Source organism: Capsicum annuum, chromosome 4 (genome assembly GCF_002878395.1).
Source record: "Capsicum annuum cultivar UCD-10X-F1 chromosome 4, UCD10Xv1.1, whole genome shotgun sequence".
NCBI lineage: Eukaryota > Viridiplantae > Streptophyta > Magnoliopsida > Solanales > Solanaceae > Capsicum > Capsicum annuum.
In genome coordinates, this window is record NC_061114.1 from 31,921,421 (window position 1) to 31,940,929 (window position 19,509).

At 30.8% G+C, this 19,509-nt stretch overlaps 1 long non-coding RNA gene across 2 annotated transcripts; it reads right to left on the reverse strand.

Annotated features, from left to right (window-relative positions):
- Positions 1-15,854: 15,854 nt before the first annotated feature.
- Positions 15,855-19,281, reverse strand: LOC107869763. 2 transcript variants are annotated; one of them, XR_001673945.1, is made up of 5 exons: positions 19,131-19,281; positions 17,866-17,948; positions 16,835-16,947; positions 16,672-16,737; positions 15,855-16,199 (listed from the first exon to the last, which is right to left on the reverse strand). It is a non-coding gene; the product is annotated as an uncharacterized LOC107869763 (long non-coding RNA). The 2 variants fall into 2 exon arrangements; XR_001673943.1 differs by having other exon boundaries at positions 19,054-19,281.
- Between the last annotated feature and the right edge of the window lie 228 nt (positions 19,282-19,509).

Consider the following 19,509-nt stretch of genomic DNA (forward strand, 5'->3'; position numbering starts at 1 on the left):
AACATTTTCTCAACGTTCTACTTTTACTCAACATGAGAAAAGGGAGTTGCTTGGATGGTAAGCATCCCTCACTTTCAATGATGAGGTTATGAGTTCGAGTCACTAAGGGAGAAAAAGGGTGGGAAGAGGCGGAGCTAGCATATACTCAGGATGTTCATATATTCGAAATCAATTCGGCAAAAAATTACATGATTTATGCATGGTAAAATTTATTTTTTATGTATATCTAGTAGATGTTGAACCTCATTCGACATGGACTTTTGAACCCCCTAAATAAATCTTAGCACCGCTAGGGGAGGGATAAAAAAAACTTTTATCCAAGGTTCACTTCTGATTATTATTTGTATCTTACGAGTTCTATTAGGATTGGGAATCCCGGTAGTTAGAATTTAACAAAGTAATCAGTTAAAGACAACAACAAAGACAATAATAATGATAAGTTGAGAATATAAAGAAGTCACAAATTTAACGTGGATCGGTCAATTTGACCTACGTCCACAACCAAAAAATAGAAACAATTTTACTAAACATCAACGGAACAAAAGAGAGTACAAAAGAGACTACAAAATTATAGTAACGGCAAGTACTCTAATATTTCAAATACCCCAAAAGAATAACCTCACAAGATCACTTCAAACACGGGTTCACACAAGTATTTTCCAACACAACTCTCTCACAAAATACTCTCTACAAAGAAGAAAATAAACACAAGTAAAATCTTCTCAAATTGGTGTGTTTTAAGGTTAAAGAACTATCCTCTATAGAGATTTTCAAGAGATTTTTAATAAATATTGGCCAAAAATATGACCGCATTAAAAATCTTCATCTTGATCTAATTTTGACTAATATAGTATATGCTCCACTTTCTTCACAAAGCCCCAAGGAGTTTTTGAAATATCAAGATGTCAGAATTAGGCAGGTCTTCATTTGAAATCGAAACAGTAGAAACACATGTAACAGTAGATCCCAACAGTATGCACAACCTTCCATACTTACGTACCTTCATAACCACAAGACCACCTTGAGATATAAACTTTAAGAACTCTAACTTCACCTGTATATTTGCCCAACTTGAGAGACTTCACGAACTCTACCTTCTCTTGTATATTTGCACCAAGAGATTTTAGAATGTTCAAAGAGATGAGATTTTTCTTCAACTCGGGAACATATTTAAATTTTGTGAGAGTTCTCACTATAATATCGTGCATTTTGATTCAGACTGTACCTTTTTCAACTATTTGGCAAGCAGCATTGTTGCCTGCAAAGACAATTCCACCTTTAATAGAATCATATGAAGAAAACACATTCATGTTAGGACACATATGAAATGAACACGACGAATCTAAAATCCATTCATTGTTAGAACAAAAATTATTTTCAGTTACTAAATATACTACTCCTTCAAGCTCATCAACAGCAACACTTGCTTCCAACAATGTTAAAATCCCCGTGCTCATTTTTTTTGTCTTTTCCTTTGTTTTTCAACTTAGGACAATCAAACATGACGTGACATTTTTTATGATAATAATAACACAGTAAATTATTATATGTGGTTTCGCATCAGATTTATTCCTGACAAATAAATCGGACGCTTGATTTCTACTACTTTTTCTGTAATATTTCTATCTATATGATCTTAAGATTTCGCTATTAATTTGATTTTTCAATACAAGATAATTTTTTTTTTTTTTCATAAAGTATAGTATTTCTAAAGTGCTTAAAGAATTGAGGTAGGAAACATATTAGCAAAACAGCTTGGTCTTCTTCTAATATCAATATTACTTAATCCATAATAATGGAATCAAAGGCAATATAGATGTGAGTATGAAAATATTTTCGTCCATACGAAATGTGTAAATCATCTGATCTCTACTTCTCTATCTTCTTCTGCTCTATCTTTCCTCTCCTAGTATCTTGATCTTAACCCTCTTTGCTTTAATTTGTTATATATTTTTGCTCATATAAAAATTGAACATGCAAAGTTGCAACTTAATAGTGAATAATTAGGAGTGGTTCCTTTTACAGTGTTGGATGATTGTTCGTCAAGCTCACGTGCTACTCGCAAAATTTACGCTTACATTCCATAATAGATTGTTCGTCAAGCTCACGTGCTACTCGCAAACTTTACGCTTACATTCCATAATAGATCTTCTTTCATGAAAAAAAGATGAAAAAAAAGACCTTTGTCTTTCATTTTTGGTCATGTGGACCTAGGGACTTTTTTTGCCCATGAAGAATTAGATAGTATTTTATGAAATTTTATTTAGACACTTGAATTAAAATTTTATGGCTAATTGAGATCAATTTATATAATTTTAAGTGGTTATCTTATTTATGTGCACTTTGAGAAAGCACAAAAACTTAAAATTTGAAAAAAAAAAAAAATCTAATGAAGACATATTCGAATATTTAATTGAAACAAGTTACAGTTATAATGTATAAATAACTTTTTTTAAATAAATTAAAGTAGATGTCAATTTATTGACCCAAAAGATAATATTGTCATCTTTCTAATTTTATTCGTCATCACTAACTACCTGCATTTATTTTTATGCAATTTCTTAGTACAAATGTTTTGATATTATCAGGACATAAAACTTAAACTTGAAAAGAAATTTGTAGGTGTCAGTTTATTTATTTTAAATATTTTTTACTTTATTTAAAATTTATAACTTGGAGTAAAAGATGAATAGTCCGTGGGTCAATTTTTTAAAATTGACTTATTTCCAATAGTGTCTTTTTCAAAAATATTTTTCAAAAAAAGTATTTTTGGTGAAAAGCTAGTTATCGCTGGCTAATAAACTTTATGACATTTTAAAGCAGCAGTTAGCATTTGATCAAGTTTTTAAAAAGTGTTTTAAGTGTATTTTACTTGAAAATACTTTAAAAAGAGGAAAAACGTCAAAAATTATATCTCTATTTTCATTAATTTACTAAGTTTGCCCAATTATAATATCAAATATACTCCTGCAGTAAAGTGCCGGAATCATCACTTCAGGAAATGGCGTCCCATCAAATTGATTATCGCCAAGGTTAAGTATGATCAATTTACTCATATTCATCATAGAACTCCATGATAATTGCATATAAATGGGTTAACACACCGAGTGAAAGTGAATTTTATATAAGTACTAGTTGGCTACGCTGTGCTATGCATGAGTTCAATGTTGATCCTTAAAAATTTTATGTTATATATAATTCTATCATTTAATTAAAACTTTCATTTGTTTAGTTGATAAATTCTAAGTTAGGCATATATTATTATATTTATATTGATGAAATTTGTATAAAGAATATTTTAAGTTGCTAATATGAAACTCATATAATTTCGAGAGACAGTCAAAATTTTTTTATATATTTTTAAAAATATTTATAGTTGTTAATTATTGTGATTTATATATTACTTTTCAAATAGTAATTATCAAATATACAATAAAATATTTTAAGTTAGTTAACTGTTGTAATTTAGAATACCTTTTAAGTAATTTTCAAATAATACATGTTACTCTCCTTGTCCCAACTTTTGTGGCATTGATAGTCAACTATAATTTTTAAAATAATTTAAGTTTTTAATTATTGAGATTTATAGTTTCTTTTTTCCTATCCAAATTTAAGTGGTACTGATATAATTTCAAGAGTCAGCCAAATATTTTACATCTTTTATTTTTTTTAAGTTGTTAATTATTGTAATTACTATATTCTTTTATGTATTTTTTTGAAATATATAAAAAAGTAATTATTCTTTTAAAATATTTTAAGTTGTTAACTATTATAATTTATAATACTTTTATGTAATTTTTAAATAATATATGTTACTCTCCTTGTCCAAATTTTGTGGCATTGATAGTCAATTATATTTCTTAAATGATTTAGTTTTTTTTTAAAAAAAAATTATTATGATTTACAATATCGGAAACAGCCTGTCTACTTCTTTGGAGGTAGTGGTATGGACTGCGTACATTCTACCCTCCTCAGACCCCATTTTGTGGGAATACACAGGGTTTGTTGTTGTTATTTATGATTTACAATATTTTTTTTCTGCATTGCAATTTTAGTGACACAATGCTTAGATAGCCATAATAATTAATTTGAGGTTATATAATAAATTCATGATTGAACCAGTAAAGAAGACATGTCTTAAATAACTTATAATAATTAATTAAAAGTGATATAGCAAAATTATTATAAAAATACTTGTGAAAAAAATTAAGTGAGCCTCATATAAGACATCAAGTTAATTTAACATTAAATATTAATAATTTTTTTATACTTAGATGACATATCATAATTAATTAGGAGAGATATAGTAAAATTACGGTTGAAGCAACTGAAGTAGACATGTCATAAATGTCAATTTTACCTTTTTATTAAATATTATTAATTTTTTAATACTTAAATGACATAAAATAATTAATTAATAGTGATATAGTAAAATCACGAAGTAAGCAGATGAAAGGCGGCAAGCAGACATGTCTCTTATTTTATAAGGTAATAATAGTAATTAGGAGTGATATAATAAAATTACCGAGTAAGCAGGGGAAGGCGGCAAGAAGACATGTCGACGGAGATGTATGTGCTTTGCTCAAACTCTCTCTTATTATATAAGGTAAAATTGATCGTACATTTCATCGAAATTGTATAAACAATGAGTTTGACTCAAAAGCTAGATTTCTTAGACTTCGACATTGGAATTACTGATGATGCCAGCGAAATTAAGAAATTGATGGATGTCATTGAAGAAGAGGAAACAAAAAAAATAAAGAAAAAAAGAAGAGGAAAAGGAAAAATACAAAAATGTGGCACTGAGGTGGTATGCCACGTGACGTCCACCTCAGCCAAATGTCAGCCCGTATGAATAAACATTAAATAGAGAGTTAGTTTTGCATACTTTAGTAATGGTGGGGGTATATTTAACCCTACAATATAGTTAGGAAAAAACTTAAGGATAGTTTTTACCTTTTACCTTTAAAAAAAAGTACAAAAATCTATTATTCTTAAGGTTTTTAAAATGGGGTAACTACATATCTTAGCAGACATAGACTTCAAATTATCCTATTTAACCTAAGTTTCAATTAATTACAATTCATAGCCCTCTTTGCCTATTAATTAACCCTAATTACAATTCATAGTCTCTCTAATGTATTTTCTCTCTTTCTCTATTTTCTATTACTCTTTTTTTTCCTTTTTCATTTTTTTCCTTCATTTTCTTTTTGTTTTCTCTTTCTTTTTTATTTTTTAACTTTTTTTAATTTTTCATTTTTTTCATTTTTTTTTCCTTTTCATTTTTTCTCCTTCTTTTTTCTCTATTTTCTATTACTCTCCTTTTTTGTATTTTTTTATCCTTTTTTTCTTCTTTTTTTCCTTTTCATTTTTTCTCGTTCTTTTCATTTGTGTGAACTAGCAAATACAAATTCAAGTGATAACTATAAAAAATAATTACAAATGCAAACTATAGCATACAAGTACAAGTGTGAACTATAAAATACAAAAACAAATGCGGACTATAACATACAAATACAAGTACGAGCTGTAAAATACAAATACGAACTATAATATATAAATACAAGTGCGAACTATAAACTACAAATACAAATGCTAACTATAACATACAAATACAAGTGCAAACAATAAAATACAAATGCAAACTATCATTTGCATTTTTAATTATTGAAAGGAATGATTGATTTCTTTCTACGAATACTTGTTTGTATTTATTGATACGAGTTGTATTTATTGATACAAATAAATACAATTCAAATTTTTATACAAATACATATTATTTTTGTATTTGTAAAATCATTTATTTCATTTTTTTGTAAAAGTATTTTTATCAAGTTATATTTGTTTATTTACAAATACGAATGATAATTTTTACATACAAATACAAGCAGTACATTTGTAACAAATGATACATTACATATTTATATATTTTAGAATCAAGAAAATACAATTAGAGCATTTACTTGTTTGTATACACATACAAATGATAAATTGTCACTACCAGAAATTAAAATTTTTCCGACAGTTGATGTAGTCGAAATATAGTAAAAAAATAAGCTATTTTCGTTAACTTTCTAACTATTTCATGTTAGTCGAAATATAGCTTGTTGGAAAAATATTTTCGACTATAGTAGTCCAAAGTTTCTGACTATTGTAGCCACAGATTGTATATTATAATATGACCAAAAAGAAATTTCCGACTACGGTAGTCGATAGATTAATAAACTAATTAAAAATAATTATTTACTAATTATAAATCTTCCGACTACTATAGTCGGAATTAGAATAAATAATTATTTAATATTTATAATTAAAAAAAGAATTCCAACTACGGTAGTCGAAAGATTAATAAACTAATAAAAATAATTATTTAATAATTATAAATCTTCCGACTACTGTAGTTGAAAATGTAATAAATAATTATTTAATAATTATAATCATTCCGACTATTATAGTAAAAAAAAATAATAAATAATTATTTAATAATTATTATTTTTTCGCCTACTGTAGTCAGAACTTTAATAAATATTATTTAATAATTATTGTTCTGACTACTTTAGTCAAAATTTTAATAAATAAATATTCATTCCAATTACTGTGGTTAGAAATTAAAAAAATAATTATTTAATAAAATAATTATTCCGACTACTGTAGTCAGAAATTTAATAAATAATTATTTAATAATAATAATTATTCCGACTACTATAGTCGGAACTTTAATAAATAATTAATTAATAATTACTATTCTAGCTACTTTAGCCAGAATTTTAATAAAAATATTCACCTATAAAATGATTATATAATAAAATCTTTCATTAGCTTACATATTTATCAGATTATAAACAGCATAACTAATGTATTTTTCATAGTAGGACCAAACAAGGCAAAAAATTATAAATTCAACCACTTTAAAACATCCAAAAACAATGAGTCAAATAGTTTAAACATCTAAATGTCACAACCCAAAACAAGAACAATAACTACAATCTAATCATCATCATGTTCACTCTCTTCCTCATCATGAAATACTTGAGGCATGTGTTTCTTGACCAACTGCTCAAATTTAGAAAACTTAGCATCATTAGATGGACATTGCTGCGTAACTCCACAATTTGTCTTTTCATCGCTTCCATTTCTTCCATAGTTTGCAAAGTAGAAGAGGAACTGGGAAATAATGAAGGACTACTCGAGGATTGGAGAACCCCTATCCCGTAGGTTCTACCTTTCTTTGGACCACCTACCATAACTGTACACATGTTAGTCATATCTGTAGGTGATGGTTGGACTGTGGTACCATCCTCTGAAGTAGGTTGGGTTTAACGCCAACCTTCTATACTTTTTTGAAATCCTTCCTGAAAGAAAAATTATTTGTCAGCATGTAAACAAGCTAAGTTGAGTAATAATAAAATAATGTATGTAAAAGTTATTATCATACATATGCATCCTTAGTACGCGTTTTTAACTCATTCTTCTCTTGTACCGTACGTCTTTTTCTTCTTGTGCGTCTCTCTGAAGAACTGAAGAACAGTGAGCTCTTTTTTCCCATTTAAATATTCCTGCAAAATTTTAGAAAAGAGATAATATAAACGGTGAAATCAAAATTAATCTTTTGCAGGGAGTTTAACTTTTCCCCAGACTCTTTGTTCAACCTCTCTATTACAAAATTCAAGTTTGTAATGCAACTTGAATATTATCAGACTAAGCTAGCTCGAAGGGAATATTAACTTTTAGAAGATTAAAGCCCACAAATAGGATATTCAAGTAAGAATCCAATGAAGGTATAAGTGAAACAATAATGAAGGAAAAACAAATTAATAAAGATATCTGGCAATGCATTTGAAGTACTATAGAATGAGAAAGAAAACAAAGGTATGCCACTGACTAGTAATTACGTCCTTTTTTTCTAAACAATATTTAAGAAAGGACTGTTAATATTTATTTAGACCTAGACTTCATTACATGTTCACTAAACCTTTTGTGCTGTTAGGAGAAACTTGAAAAATAACAACATGCTGATTACAGGTACATGTTCTGTTGTTCCTACTTCCACAATGTCGCTCATAGAGGGAAATATATTGCCTTTGTTTCGACAGAAGTTAAAACGGATGATCCTGAGAAAGATTTGAAACTTGGGGTAGACATACTTGAGACTGTCAGTGAGATATTTTATGAAAATTATGACAGATTCATACCTTTACATGACTTTGCTGTCGATAATTGTTTCATATCTAAAGTAAGTTCCAATATTAGTCGCTAGTTTCTATTTTATTACTACAAATATTTCATCTGAAATATATCACCAAAGAGATATAACTGTGCTATTACTAGTTAGTCCTTGAACTTTTATTTTTCCTGAGGAATTAGAAGACATTTTATGCATATGTTCCCAAATTCTATAGAAACATCATTGGAAATAGATAGGGCACTTTGTTTTTGCTTCTTCGACATACTGAACCTTTCCCCATATGAAATTACTGCTACTCAAGGGAATCAATCTTAATCATCTAGTAATGCCACTAAGGAAGAAAAAGAATATAACAGTAATGTCTTACAAGCTTAGGCATATGCTAGCAAATGCATAGTATTTTTAACATAAATCAGGCTTCTTAAAAGTCCAAAAACTCTACGACAGACTTCTTTCCTGACACTACAATATATGTGCATCTATACATCTGTCAGTAGTTCATTGTCAAAATTTGTTTTCTGATCCAAAAACTCTGTTTTATCCGTCCTTGTAGAGCTATGATCCAACAACTCACTTCGCGTTCACGGTAAGGGATGTGCTAGACATGTACATCAAAATCAAATTATAGACGACAAAGAAGAAAATAAGAACTAAAGCAAAAAAATATTCGTTAGTCATTTACTAGCTTTATGTACTGTGTGGCTATTCTTCTGGATTATTTATCGAGTAAAATTCAAAAAAAATCAAAAAGTATCAAAACAACCCAATATATCCGTGCAAGCTATTGACAGACACAGCTTATGAAGTTCAAAAAGATGACTAGAAGTTGTAAGAACCATAGTTTATAAGCCACTAAACATGATTTTAAGCATCAGTTTCACTAGACTGAAATAATTATCAAAAGTTAAGTACTGATTGGAACATTGAACTGAACCAAACAAATTAGAAATTTAAGCCAATATTACCAGTCTTCGTCGGTGGGTAACGAAACTCATCCAACCTCCAGTGTGCAACGAACCACCCCTACCACCCCTTCTAGATGCTCTATTTGGTTTTTCTTGTTCCCTCTCTGCCTTATATTCAGGAGTATCCTATTTTTCCAAGAACTTGACCCACACATAATCATTCAGTCAACCAGGATTTTTCAAGTTCTTCTGGGCCTCATACAAGTGTTCTTTGATCCGTAGAGCTTCTTTCAACTTGAAAATGGATTGTATTTCATTTTCATGACAAGACTTTCATGCACACTTTGTCTGCAAAATAGTTTAATATAAAGTCATGAAATGAGTTGATGGATACAAAGGTAAATTCATCATTGATAGCATATTGAAATGGTAAATTCTTTGATTTTGATGATACCATAAATTGTTTCCACATAAGAATTCTAATGTCGATTCAAATCTCGTTCCAACTACCTCACGACTCCATGTAAAATGGTTTATTGCTTCTATAACCATATGCTCGATTCTATATGCGGGAATGAACCTGCAATAAAAATATATTAAATCATCTTAGCTTTCAAAAATTTTAAAAATTAAGGAAAAACATAAGGGTTACTTACCCATTACCATCAGGGGTGATAATTAGCTTCCCATTGCTGTCATATTCTACTACTACTTTAAATTTTAGATTTTGGGAAGCAGCTGTTATAGCACTATCAATGGATGGAGATGTTTATGCGCTAGAAAATCCAATTCTCAATCCAGAATGGTTAGGTGTGGATGATGTCGAAGGTACAGATGAAGAGCTACTATGCAGACTGTTATGGAAAGAAGAGGTGTGGAACTAGTCAGATGGTGGGGGCATGAAAAATGCATTTGGTAGTGAAATAGTTGACCTTGGAGGAGGAAGAACATTTGTAGCAATTGGTTGAAGAGTTTTGGTAACAGGTGGTGGTGGTGGTGGTGTATATTGACCTGCAGAAAGATTATTAGGTCCTTTCTTACCTTTCTTACACCGTCCATTACCATTATCTTTTGATGCCATTGATTTTCTTTATTAACCACCTGAAAAAAAAAGAACAACCAAATTGAACAAAACAGATAACACATAGAAATATACCCATGCCATCATATAGAAAGATGGGACATAATAAAAAATCTAGGGTTATGATTCGACAAAATGGATTTTCCAGGAAAAGAACTATCAGCTTCAGTATGCTCCTTTACCAGATAGTCAAATTATAACAGGTACCTACCAGATCTAAAACTAAAAAGCAAGCACACTTCATATTCACTGCAAAAATATCTTAAATCTGTAAAAGAACTATTCTATCTTTGTTCATTGTACTAATGTATACATATCGTGTAAAAAATTCAAAAGAAAACAACGTTAAAAGAATGTAATACAGACCTAATTCAAGTATTATTGTTTCAACACATTAACTGATATGAAAGACAATATATCGAAGTTACCAAAATAAGATCATCTGTAACTAGGAAAAAAAATTGGTGCAAAACTTGTCCAAAGTTGGTGCAACAAGTTTTGAGAATGTATTGGGCTCTACCAGAGCCATATTCCATCATAGATAATAAAATATCATAATTGAAAGGCACAACTAAGCCAAATGCAATATTCGATATTTGAATCCAAAGGATCCTAAAGGAATTGTAATCCACCAAGGTAAAATCAAAATAGAAAATTCTTAAAAACAATAATGCTACGTAGATTAAACTTTATGTTTCATTTTTTAGTTGATAAATTAGAAAATATAAACATCAAAAGACCGAACCTTTCTTACAAACTTCAGTCGATTAGCGGCCTCTATAGAATGGTCTAGGATATTCTCCTCAAGTCTTGGTTTAACTGGGAAACTGTAGAAACCACATAACAAGCTAAGATTGAATGAAACAGAAGACAACACTCAAGAAATCATAAATAGGAAAGACTTAGCCACCGGATAAATTTCAGACTACACCAAAGACCTTACAAATAAACAACTTGCTTTATGCAGAGGAACTAAAGAAGTAGGATTTAAGAAAAGACGAAAATAACATGAATGTTTTGTAAAACTGGATGTTACATTCAACAGTTCATGTCATAAAAAAAAGCCCTTTTCCCCTTTCACCCTCTTGTAAAATAATTTACTTGCCTTGTTAGAATTTGTTTTAGTTACTCTTGTACTCGAGTTAACATATAATATAACATTACAAATTGTACTGGGTATGACTGCAAATTTTAATAATGTTGTTTACATTAACCTCTACATAAACCATATTGAAACATATGCATTGCAGGAAATAGTTGTTCACTACACCATACTCAGAAATATGAAAAGAGAAAATAATAGTACAGTACAAACTACAAAGGATGAAATAGTTTTAAGGATTTCTTTATTAGATTATCAATCATGGAAACAAGGATGAGAAAAATGGATTTAACACAAATGCTTTTGACACATATGGTTCAACAACCAATTGAAGTTTTTGTTGCAATCTGCCATTTACACTTGCAACATAACTAAGCGAGGATATATCATCTGTTTGCGTGAATCAACCATTCAAACTGAAAACATCACTACAGAGGTGATATTCTTCAAAGTTTAGAACCACATTTCATATTAAAAGTTTCAACAATAATGCTGAGCTCATTAATACCAAGAAAATTATTCGTTTGTCAAGAAAACACATAGTTGCAAAGATGTGATTTAGAGGAGTTTTTCTAGTTGTTCATCATTTTACCTACCTGTTCATTATAATATACTTGTTCATCATTTTAGCTACAATACTCAGCTTACTTAAGAAGTACAAAGCCTCCTAAATCTTCCCATAAACATTTTATTTAACAAGGAAATGAACCATGTCTACTAACATCACGTTATTCTTCAAGTAATAATAAGCTCTCTTCTAGAATAACATGCTAAGGTGGAACATCATTGGTATAATACTAGGTGCTTATACTGTTAAGGTGGAACATCATATTTTACTTTTGTACCCAAGGGTGGTCTATTGATCATTGAGGTGGAGAAGAACCATGAGGTCCCAAGTTCAAACATTAGGTGGTTTTTTTCTATTTGCTTAAATCTGGGTAGACAGAATTACACCCGGTACCTAGTCCAGTTGGAGATAGCAGGTACCCAGTGGAATTAGTCAAGATGCACACAAGTTAGCCCAGACACTATTTTCATAAGTAAAACAAAACTACAAAGACAAACTCGCTTTGTTCAAACTTTCACTCATTAAGCAAAAAATGCAACAAGACAAGCAAATCATGCAAAGTACTTGTAGTTTTACTACTATTATTTAATCAAACAACCTAAAATGATCTTACTGGAACTACAAATGTTAACAAAGAAAAGACACTATATTGTCAAGTAAAATAGCAAAAAGCAGCAACTAAAATACTATTCAAGACCCTGTTACTACACATTACTACTATTAATAACAACACAATCCTCATCGCTTGTTTCATAGTCATTCATTAATTCTTCCTCATCACTTGTTTCATTTTTATCAAGTAACTCTTCCTCGCTTGTTTTATTTTCATCAAGTGACTCTTCCTCGCTTATTTCATTTTTATCAGTTGGATCTTCTTCGTCGTTTGCTCCGAATGTTCCTTCTCCATAATCATTAACATTTAATCTAAGTTCAGAAGGATCAAATTCTTTATATAGGCCTTCTCTATGCTGCAGCTCACCTGCTAATTCATCATCCACCCTTTCTGCAACACTTGAAATGTCATTCTGATACACTACATCCAATGCATCTTGTTCTTCAACTCTACCCACGGGCTTTGTATTTATAAAAACCCGCCATGCAGATTTATTCTTACAAAAAGGATACGGACCGTAATACACTTGTTTCATATTTTGTGCAATGATAAATGGATCATAGAGTCCATACTCTCTTGATCGCTTAATTTCAACTATTTTGTACTGAGGGTGCACCTTTATACCTAACCTTAGCTATAGGATCGTACCACTTGCACTGAAAGAGTACCAACATTTTCTTTAGCCAACCAACGTGATAATCGAGTTCTAAAATCTCTTCAGGCACACCATAATAATCAACACCACCATCACCTTTCACCCATACCCCACTATTATTGGTTTTCTTGCCCTTAGAGAAATCTTTTGTATGAAATTTGTACCCATTGACAGAGTACCTAGAAAACTTCCTAACATAAGCATTAGGTCCCTAAGCTATATCACGTAAAAATTGGCCATTTGGGTCAAAATTATCTGGATTATGAACCAATAAAAAGTTCAAGAAAGGTTAGAATTTAAATATGCATAAAACTGAACAAAAGTGTAAATCGTGTTAAATATTAAAGTTAAGCTTACATATTCTCTAAACCACATTGAAAACATAGGATAAACAACAACATCCCCGTGTAAAGCCACAATAGCTGTTTGACTAAGTTATGACCTTCATTAGTTATAGCTTAGATAGTCCTTGAATGATTGTCGTTAATATAAATATACTCACTTATAAAAGGAAGGATCTCGATACAATTTAATAATACATGTGTTGTAGCTGACTTAAGCTCCACCTCATTCAAATATCCAAGTGGACAAACTTTAAGACTTCCTTTACCTAGTTGATTGAATATTGAAAATGGTGGTGCTAAAGGATCTGTATTGTATTCATCATCATGCCTATTAGGTCGGTGTTTCAGACATGGTACATTATGTTCAAAATAATATGAGCAAAAATAAGAGGTCTCTTTAGCCAAATAAGCCTCACATATTGATCCTTCAAATCGAAATCTGTTTTTATGGTCCGCTTACATTTGTCAATGGTCCTGTATAGTATGATATTTTAGATGAAATAATGTTCAATTAAAACACATGAAGGTAAATGTTGAAAGTCAATACCTCTCAAAGGGATGCATCCTCTTACATAAGATGAATTGGAAGATGTCCATAACATAAAAAATAGAGAGAATTTTTTTTGTAAACTTATTTAAGGTTAAGATAATGTTGATATCCATTAAGATAGGTTCTCCTTCCTTAATGTGTTAGAACATAAATCTTTAAAAAATAAGCTTATCTCTATTATGGGCTTCCAAATTCCATTAGGTAATCAATAGAATGCAATAGGCATTAATGACTCCATGAAAATATGAAAGTTATGGCTCTCATAGAGGTCAACTTTCCTTCCTTCATGTCAACATACCTAGACAAATTTGACATATATCCATCTGGCATTCTCAAATTGTTAAACCAATCACAAATCACTCTTCTTTCATCCAAAGTGAATGTGTAACTGGCCTTGGGCTTTTGAATCTTATTGTTTATGTATAGCAGGTACAACTCACCGCGCTGACAATACTCCTTTATGTCCATCCTGGCCTTTAAGTTATCTCTTTTTTTATTACTTACATCCATCACAGTATTAAACAAGTTGTCAAAAAAGTTTTTCTCAATATCCATGTCATCCAGATCATGAGGCAAAAGATTATCTTTTTAGTAATCTAACTCCCAAAATATGATTCATTTAGTCCAGTTATATGTAACACCATAAACAAGTATCCTGGATAGTGGAGACTCTGTTACCTTAGGCAGATTTCTCACTCTATCCCAAATTTCTTCTCGCGATAAAATTGGTAGTGGCTCCTCAAAATCTGACTTATTCTTCATAAAATCACTAGTATTTCTCCTAAACTCATGTTATATTGGCAAGAATCGATGGTGTCAATCAGACCAGGAGTTTTTAACCCCATGTTTTAAAGTGAATGCTTTTGTGTCTTTCATACAACAAAAGCAAGCTAACTTGCCTGCAACTGACCACCCAAACATCATTCCATAAGCAGGAAATTCATTATAGTCCACATCAAACCAGCACACAATCTAAAGTTTTGTTTCATTGATACATCATATGCTTCCACACCTCCATGCCTTAATAAGTTCAACTCATCAATCAATGGCTGTAGATATACATCAATCAAAACTTTTGGATTGCGAGGACATGGAATAATGTAAGTTAGAAATATATACTGACTTGTCATACACAATTCAAGCGGGAGATTATTAGGAGTCATAAACACTGGCCAATATAAATATGGTGTAGCTGAGACCAAAAATGGATGAATCCATCAGTAAATAATCCCAACCTAATATTTCTTGGTTCACTAGAAAAATCTGGATACACACTATCAAAGTGCTTCCATGCTTCTCCATATGACGGAAGACATAAAACACTAAGTGGTCTTTTATTTTCATAGTGCCATCTCATATGAAAGGCAGAGCTCATTGATGTATACAACCTCTTTAACTGTGGTATAATGGGTAAGTAATGCATCGAATTCACAAGAACCTTCTTCTCTTTGGCATATGTGACGTCCTTATAATGAGGTTGATTATAAACTTTGCAATGTTCTAAATTTACATCTTCCTTATAGAATAACATTCAACCTTTCTCGCAATAGTAAATCCTCTCTGATGAAAGTCCTAACTTAGAAACCAACTTTTTTGTTGTGTAGAAATCTTTGGGTAAGTCAAGTTTATTTGGGTTAAGTTCATTCATAAGTCCAATGATAGAATTCATGCCCTCTTGAGAAATATAATAATCTAACTTAATACTTAGTAACCGAACCGCAACAGATAACTTAGAATGCGTTGATCCTTCATATAATGGATGACTAGCTTCCTTTAACTATTCATAAAAGTGCTTAGCCTCATCATTTTGTTCATTTTGAGCCCCTGAGTGTCCCAAAAGTATCCCTGAACATCTCACTATATTGTGAACTTTCAACATTATTCTCTCTTATTGAGATTTCAACATAATTCTGAAAAGCAAAATTATTAGCAACACTATTCTCTCCATGAGTTGTCCACACAATATAATTCAACATAAAACCTTTCTTATAAAGATGTAATGTAACAACATTTGGACTCAATAACTTACAACACTTGCATTTCCAACAATGACACCTAATTATCCCTTCAGTAAGAAAATCATTAAGTTTCATCACTTTAGCAATAAATCCAGCTACCCCATCTTTATATTCCTTTCTCAATCCACATGTTAAGATAAGTTCTATTATACATCCATGCACGATCTTCATTTTCCATCTGCACAAGAACGAGAACAATAAAAATAAAAAAGATAAACAAAAACAAGAGAACCAAAACAATAGCAGAAAAAACAACACCAATAGTAGTTTTCATACATTTCAGGGCTTTTTTCTATCTGCTTCTAGAACATGTCTTTTTTCAAATAAAAACTAGTTTTTTTTAAAATAGAACTAAAACCAGAAAGCACCTATATGGTCTAATTTAGATTATGACGAACTAGGATTCTTTTTACATCTAGAAATCTTTCAATGTTATATCGGTCACGAGGAATAAATCGATATGCAAAAATAAAATCTAGTAGCAAGATGAAATGTCGCAAAACCCATATGAAACTTCAGAAACAGTCAAAATTCTTATCTGCTTATTAACATTCAAAAATATTTCTAACAGTTGGTAAGAAATATAATAAAATTTGACTATGCATCCACAAATATAACTACCAGGAAAGGCGAAGGATTAAGTTCCATACCTCAGCAGTTGTATCGGTGGTTGGAAGTTTTACCCTTCCACTACTTGGATCCTTGTAAACTCGAATCTGGAACAAATTTTTACCAAAAGTACCACTCAAAACTCAAAGAGAAACAAATTCTAGGAAAAAAACAAAATATCAGCGCCATCAGGTATCCACTTACCATACCGATTGTGTAGGGAGCATCAACTTTCCTCAGTGTTTTTTCAACAGAAGCTATAAAATTAAGCTGAATGACTCGTAGAGGAAGTGTGGCCTTGGGAAATAAAACAACTCCTGGAAGTAAAATAAAGTGCATAAGATACTGTGAGGGATGTTAACAGTTGTTGAGCTGAAGGAAAAGCTGACATGCTAATTTGGGATCAAGTAACAAAGTGAATGAGATCTTGAATGAATGAATTTTATCCAAGTTATTGCTTCTAGGAATCAGGTTTGTTTAGAGATGCTACTACGAAGTGGACACAAGAAAAAAACTAAGAGATTTAATACAACATAGTAAAGAAACCAGCAACATGACTTCCTTCAGAGTCTTCCTATTCTTATTACATCAAAATTGATAGTGTTCGAAAGAAAGAGTCACCAAGTAGAGATAATTAACGACAAGGGTTCCTCAAACAATCTCTAAGTTTTGTTTTCCTTTCTTTCTATTGTAGTTTCTTAAGGGCTTTGCTTAGCCCGATATCACATTCAAGTATTTACCAAGGAAACAACAGAAACTCGTGCAGTATACACAATAGAACCAGAAGCACATTAAATAATTTGGCTTCCTTTGTAAGTTTCCTTAACTCTTATGAATAAGTTAAACAAAATACTATCATGGGTGGTAACATTAGGAAGATGAGTTCCTTGTTTGTAATTCTCTCTTATATTAATTTTTTTTTGCTCGTCCATTTTCTTCATCTCATCATTTAGCTGAAAGAACATGAAAAAATTAAACATAATGAACAACTTTTAAAGTTACGACTTCCAACTTCACACAAACAAATACATAGAAAATTTCATACAGTTGTAATGGTAAGAAAGCCCCATTAGGATGAGACAGAGAAAGAGGTGGTGGGGTGAAGAGAGATATTATTCCTTGAATTCAAAACATTTCAACAAACAAAACTAAGCAAAAACTGTTGAAGAATGTAAAAGCACATTAGGATTTTTCATGCTCGAAACAAGCCAAAAATATGGAATTAAAATCGTTACCAATTTTGAGAATGAACTTCACGATTTCCACTTCAATGAACTAGATGAATAGTTGATCCTTCACCACACAAACTTCTGCTTTGCTAAAACAAAAAATGTAAAAACATGAAAAACTGTTCAGCAAAAAGCAGTGATGGTATGAAGAACACATAAAAAAATGATTATCTGGGGGGAACTAAGAAGACCCCCCTCCCCCCCAAACCTATAAATCTTCACACAAACTCATTGAAATAAGAATATCTTCAAAAGAACAACAGCTACAACAATAAATCCAGTATCTAAAAAGCAAGGTCTAGGGAGGGTAGAGTGTAGCCAGACCTTACCCCTATTCGAGGAGGTAAGAGGTAGAGAGGTTGCTTAAGAAAGACCCTGGGCTCGAGTAGCGAGCATTAAAGCAGCTAACAAAACAATAAAGAAGTAAAGAGGACATAATATTCAATAATATCTTCAACAAATTGGGGTTGGAAGCAAAACCAAATATTAGTAGAAAAAGGGTTTGATACAGAGGAAGAAAACAATGCGCAAAATGAGTTGAAACTTTAACCAACATTTGATTAACAAAGAATATGAACTTCCAGCTAAAAATAAAGAACTTCACACATAAACACAAACAAAAAAACATAATATTTCGCACAACATTTGACATAAACCCACTTGAAACAAACAATATATTCTTCAACAACTAGGGATTTTGCAAGAAAAAATAGAAATTACCAGAAAAAAGGTTTGAAACAGAGAAAGGGAGCAATTTACATAATAGGTTAAAACCTAAACCCACAATGGTTACAAAAAATCCAAATGTGGGTACAACATTTTAAGGGAGGATAATGGATGGAGAAAACAAAAAGGTTCAGCAAAAGGCAAAAATGGAACTCCCAGATAAGAACGAAGAACAACAACAACATACTACAAAAATCACACAAAATAGAGTCCGGAGCGTAAGCCGAACTTACCACTAACTCAGAATGCCTGAAGACCTTACCACTACCTCAGATACTCAAAGATAGAAAAACCACTACAAATGAAGAAAAAAAAAACAAAACACACACAAAGTTTCACAACATTTGGATAAACTCACTGAAACAACAACAATAAGTAAAACAAACAAAAACTAAATGGGGTTTTTGAAACAAAAAAAGGGTGTAAAACAGAGAAAGATGGATATGGTGGTGTCTTTTGCTTACTGACATTTTTTTTGTGCCTTTAACTGAATTTTCTTTCTTAGAGAAATTTCATTAAACCTCGAATCTGGAATAAATTTTTACCACAACAAAGTCATGGGAATTTCTTCTTGTTTAGTGAAATTGACCTTTAATATCGCTTTTTCACCATCGCCGTTACCACTCCACCATCAATTTTTGAGAGTGAACGTAGAGAGAAGAAAGGGTAGTGAGACCTAGCTGAGAGAGAAGGGGTAGTGAGAGAGGGAATTGGGAAAGCTGTGATATGTTTAGTTTATATTTTATATAAATTATTTAATAATTAAATATAAATTTTTGACTACTTCAATCAGGTACAAATTTAATATATTTAATTATTTAATAATTTCGACTACAATGGTCGGTTATATATTTAATATATTGAATTATTTATTTTTGCGATTACATCAGTCGGTTAGATATTTAATACAATTAAATTATATAT